A 5,708-nucleotide genomic window follows, 5' to 3' on the forward strand; every position below is an offset into this window, starting at 1 on the left:
TTAAGACTTTATAACTCATTTAAGACTACGTTTACAAGGTAACTAGCCAAAACCGCACATTTTGACATAATTGTGTTTTTTCGTGCGTTGAAGTGCTACTGGCGCGCTGTCTGAAGCGGCTCAGCGTCTGTGTACAGCCGAACGCGCAGCCTTTCAAACTATACTTCACTGCACCGTTTAGGCGCCGTAACCCCAGATAGCCTATGTGTCGCCGCATTCTCGGGTTATGAATAATAAAGAAGGGAAAAGTTAATCTTCCGAAATGAAGCAGCAAAATCTTCTCAGGTAAAAGTTATTAGAACTGTGTCTAGGGACAAGCTGGCCATCAGCTCTGACCTTATCAGCCCGTTTGTATTCTATTATTCGATTCGCTCTTGTCGCTTATGACAGAACAGCTAACCACGATGATCTTGTCTTCGGAAAAGATTATTTTATTCGCTTATGTCAGAAACAGCGAATCTCTTTTAAAACTGGCTGTTGTTTTTACTTCATTGCATTGTTACAATTCGTAAAAGCTGTACCCGCCAACTGGCGACTGACACTTACATATACTCGCCAACGCTGATTTTTACTCGCATTTGGCACTTGGCGAGTGTTAATTTTAGGCCCTGTGCTTATCACATAAAGATGTGCAATACAGAGAATTAAATGCCAGCAGTTATTTGTATTGAATAGAAAATGGCTTAGGATTTGCTCTAAAGCGACCATAGTTTCTAAACCGATAGGACAGGATTCTGAGCTGGGATGTTTCTGTAATACAGACCTTGACCTGTAAGTGTAGTGAGCAGCTCACTAGATTTATGCACAGCGCTTGACACTGGACTGTTCTTCAGAGAACTATAATGAATGACACGTGTCCTTCAGTCCACAAATGGGAACCAGTTCAGGCAAAGGTCTGAGATAAACTCTACAGTAGCTCAGCCTCCATGTGTTCTCCAGAGCAGCCAATAATTAAAGCTGCCTCATCGGGTGATCAATCTTCCATGCTTTCTTGCACCGTGAGAGACTTCACAATGATGATTTTGAGCATCACCACCTGGTTGGGACCACTCAAGTTTCGGCCCATCATTTCATGATCCCGAATCGAACCCGAGCGGCTCTGCTGGACGCTGCTTCACATGCACAGACATGATTAGCAAAGCCATAAAGAGACTTAAACATAGTGACTGAGTGAAAGAGAGCCTGTGCACACGCTTATAACTGTAAGGAAGTCAGCGTTACGTCCAGATCAAGGCCATTAGCATCGGCTCTGATGGGTGTCCTTCTGCTTGCATTATTAATATAGTGCCAGCAAAGGGGAAGAGAAGGTTAGTGCTTCAGCTGATCATTATAAAGCCGTTGTCTCTCAGCGTTATTCAGCAGCTAATAGATGATTCAGCATCACTCCATTTAATCACAGCCGACCAAATGAAACGAGTCTGGACCGAAAATGACTGAAATGAGTATGTGCGTGTCACAGGGTGTGGATCATGCTAAATCTGACAGAATGGATAGAGCAAATGTATGATATCTCAGACGTCAGACTCAACAGATTGTCTTCAGAGTCTGCCTAACCCTACTAGAGTGTTTACTGATCAGTGAAAGTTTAAAGCACAGAGGAGCTCCGCTCCAAACACTACTGAACTGGACTCACCTGGTTTCCATTTGAGCAGCATCAGATTGGGCAGCTTTGCCTTCAGTGAAATGTCGTTGTATGGTGATGGAGCCACATCACATCTCTAGATCAAACGCATCCTGGACAACGCTGGAGAACATGACCCAACTACTCACCTAACACACAATCCCTGCGCCCCTGCTCATGTTTAATGTCTCAAGCACAGGGGTCATCGTGTCGGCCACAGCGAATGTGCAATAACACAGTAATGAATCTCAGTCATCGGTGACTGCTTTAGCTGGGCCGGGTCATGGCACCATGGGACAATGTAATCATGCAACCTCACAAAACAGTCAATTAACCCATGTGACGCAGCGGGGCGGCTGGCATTAGGCATGCGGTGAAAACACCTCCCCAGCGCCTCTCCATCACCTGAACCCTGGGTTAAGCCTGGATATGCGACATGTGCTGATGCCATCCGAATACGGGACGCTCCTTTTTCCAGCAATAAAGAAGGAATGTGAGCGAGGGATGGAAACGGGCCGGTGTGGAAAGAGCGTGAGGTAGGAGCAACAGAAACAGCTTTCCTGCGCTGAAGCACTCAACTCAATCCTCTCTGTTCGTCAGGGAGCTGACCTGACGCTCACAGGGCCGGGTGCGTCCGTGTGTCCACCAGCATCACCGCGCTACAGCTCCTGCTGACCCACGGTTTGCTATCTGAACCTGGTTTCATAAGACAGCACACGCTCTGCGAGGAAGCTGCGTTTTGAAGAACACATCAGAGAGGATCAGATGAGCTCACTGTTACGATACACTTAGCGCTTCAGTAAATATTTCCAGTGAAAATAAAGCTAAATTGTTAATTGGCTTTCACACAGACTTGTCTAAAGCTGAGCTTGGCCTGTGAATAATTACTATCATGTAATGTTCTTAAAGTGATGGTGTGCAAACAGAGGGTAGTGTGTGATTTCAATCAGGTCAGAGACTGATCAGTCCCACTGTAACCAAAAACCAAGTCCCGCTGACCCGTTTACTGCTGTCCAGACTGGACGTTTGTAATGAGTGGTGTTTGCCATCATTAGTGCTTTGGTCAACCCTGTTCCTGGAGGCACACCAACACTGCACACTTTCAAACTCTTCCTCATCACTTCACGCATCAGTTAACAGAGACTCCAAGACCTGAAATGCATGGGTCAGATAAGAGAGACATCCAAAATGTGTGTTTTTTTTTTAATAATAATAAAAACATGGGCAAAATCCTCTGAAACATCCTCCTAGGAGCAGGAGGAGGAGTGAGAGAAGAGTGTGATCTAGACCAGACTCGATGGGCTGCAGAGTCCAGTTCTGTGACCTGTTGGCAGTCTTTTCTCCTGCAGCAATGATTATCATGGTAAGACAGCGGTGCGGGGAGACGCTCGTGTGTCTCGTCTGAACATTTACAGCAATAATGAGCTGTACCAGATCATCTCTCTCTCACTCGCTGCTGTTTTTACATAATCCGCCCCAGTGTTGCTTCGCTCAATCCGCATGATAAACATCCGCTGACCGCAGGCAAGACTCTGTACATCTGTATTCACGCACAGATTAGTTTAGTCACAGGCACGTTTTCCTCGGTTCACCATCTACAATACAACACATTCACAACAGCTCTCGTCTGATCCAGCGGGTCTGTAGTTATCAGTGATGAGGCAGAGGCTCATAAAGCACACATTAAGAGAGATGCGGAAGCACACTACTGAAGCTGCTGATGATGGTCGTCCATTCAAACACACACAGAAAGCACTTCTGAGAGCACACTGTGCCAACAATTCACCAACACAACACAGAGATCCCACCGGGAAACCTGAGCTGTTTATAGACTCCAATGTAACTTCAGTTTTAGTCTATTAATGAAGTAATTACTTGAAGAACTGAATATCATATGTTTTCAAAAGTACCCAAGCAGTGGCTGGTGTCTCACCAGAGGGCGAACACTCCAGTGTCATATTACATGATGTTTCTGTATAATAAATTATATTAAAAAACTTATTTTTAAAATATGCCAGTTAATAAGATACAGTTCATGGAACCACCCTCAGCATCTCATGTTTCTACACATCCTCTGAGCTCAGATACCGTCGCCACAAACCCCAAGATGCCCCACAGGGCCGTACGATTACATTTACTCTGTTACAAGCCAATTCATTAGCAAAGAAATGCACTCTGGCCCTGTAATTTGCATAAAAATTAGCTGTGATAATTGGCATAGAATTTTTTTAAAATCTGAGCGTGTATGTGTGACGCCGCAGCGCATGTCCTTCAGTGTGTTTCTATTGCTTCTTATTAGATCTTATTAGTCACTGATGGGATTTAATAGAACTTCATAAATGTTATAACAATAATCTGTTCAAGGGATACTTCACCCAAAAAAATCAACACTGTTATTCTCTCCTCATTCATGTCATTCCAGATGTGTGCCCCTTACTTTCTTCAGTGAAATACAACAGATGATTTTTGAGAACACTGAGGTCCAAACAACAGCAGAACACACTGATTTTCATTGGTTTTCTTTGTTTCTGTGATTCAGTGAAGAAAGAAGTTCACGCAGATTTGGGGTTAAACTGATGTGCCGTGTTGGTTATTTAGCAATGGCTTGAAATGTTTCTCATCCGATCAAGAATCTCAGAATAATTTATTAATATGCAGTATAAAAGATGAGTCAATTAAAGAAAGGAAAACTAGGAATGATAACAATAGAGCCAATCAGAGCCGCTTACGTGTCTGTGTGTGTGTGTGTGTGCTGAGGATTCATGATGACCGGCTCAGAAGCCAGCTCTAAAGTGTGGATTCATCCCTGACCTTTAGCTCTTAAACACCTCTGACCCATTCAGCCTCGCCGCATCTCTGCCATACATCCAGTGCAGAGCACTTTTACAAGACACCATCCAACAATCCTGTTTGGAAGAGATTTGACTAACAAGCTAACTAGCTCCTGATCTGCATTAGTGTCACGCTCACATTTGAAAGAAAGCGTGAAACAAAGGCTTTGGTTTCTAGCTGTTTTCTGCGTCCGTCTGCCGTGACTGAAGGCGTGAAGAGTCGTGTTGTCGTACGTGTCACAGCACAGAACTCTGGGACATTTAATTCCCTCCATTTCCTCTGTAATTTGCCATCACACAATAGAGCAGGAAATTGAATTGTAAATCATTCTCACAAGAGCAGCTGAATTGACAATTCAGACAGATGTGACATTTAAGGAAATAGAATACAGACATTACATGGTTTGGACAAAACAACAGCCTCTTATTCAGGATGACATCAGGTGGACTGTCAGAGTTTGAAGTATCTGTTCAGTTCATCAAGCTCAAAATGAAAAAGCAACCTGGAGACGCATGAAATCAGTGATGTGACTGTTAGCTTTAGGATACCAGCTGAAGAAACGAACATTGAACATCTAACTGAAGTTAGAACCATGGGTTTGTTGAACACAAATCACAAACTGGCTGTTTAAACAGACAACCACTTTAATTTGTCCTGCACTAACTTCCTGTTCCAATAGGAAATAGAGAAAATGAGATATGAATGTATATGCATTAAGTGACTCGCTTAAGTAATTTAGTAGTTCAAACTGATGAAAACTGTTGGAAAAAAAAAAAAGTGCAACGCTGCTACTGTCGGACAATATTATTATTACAGTCTTCATCTGCTGAACCTCAAAAGGAGGGTAAAGAAATAATAAAATAAAGCAAGGATTCAGCAGAAACAAGAATTTTGATTCTATCACACATAACTGTGGAGTTATTAGTGAAATTTTAACGTTGGTTATTTCAGTGCCATATTAGAAAAGTCATATTAGAGCAGTGGTACGCAGAGGAATCACTAAATTAAAGGGGTCATATGATGCGATTTCAATTTTTCCTTTCTCTTTGGAGTGTTACAAGCTCTTGGTGCATAAAGAAGATCTGTAAAGTTTCAAAGACTAAAGTCTCAAATCCAAAGAGATATTCTTTATAAAAGTTAAGAGTTAACCACACCTACCTAAAACAGCTAGTTCTAACACGCCCCCACATGTCTACCTCACTATGTGGGAAGATTTGCATAACGCCACCCAAATGTTCACGCAAAGAAAGAAGGC

At 43.0% G+C, this 5,708-nt stretch overlaps 1 protein-coding gene across 1 annotated transcript in view; it reads right to left on the reverse strand.

Moving 5' to 3' along the window:
- Positions 1-5,708, reverse strand: part of LOC107663002 (threonylcarbamoyladenosine tRNA methylthiotransferase-like) — a 240,386-nt gene that overhangs the window by 114,411 nt on the left and 120,267 nt on the right. The window lies entirely within an intron of this gene.

This window comes from Sinocyclocheilus anshuiensis, unplaced genomic scaffold (assembly GCF_001515605.1).
Source record: "Sinocyclocheilus anshuiensis isolate Anshui unplaced genomic scaffold, SAMN03320099.WGS_v1.1 scaffold1831, whole genome shotgun sequence".
NCBI lineage: Eukaryota > Metazoa > Chordata > Actinopteri > Cypriniformes > Cyprinidae > Sinocyclocheilus > Sinocyclocheilus anshuiensis.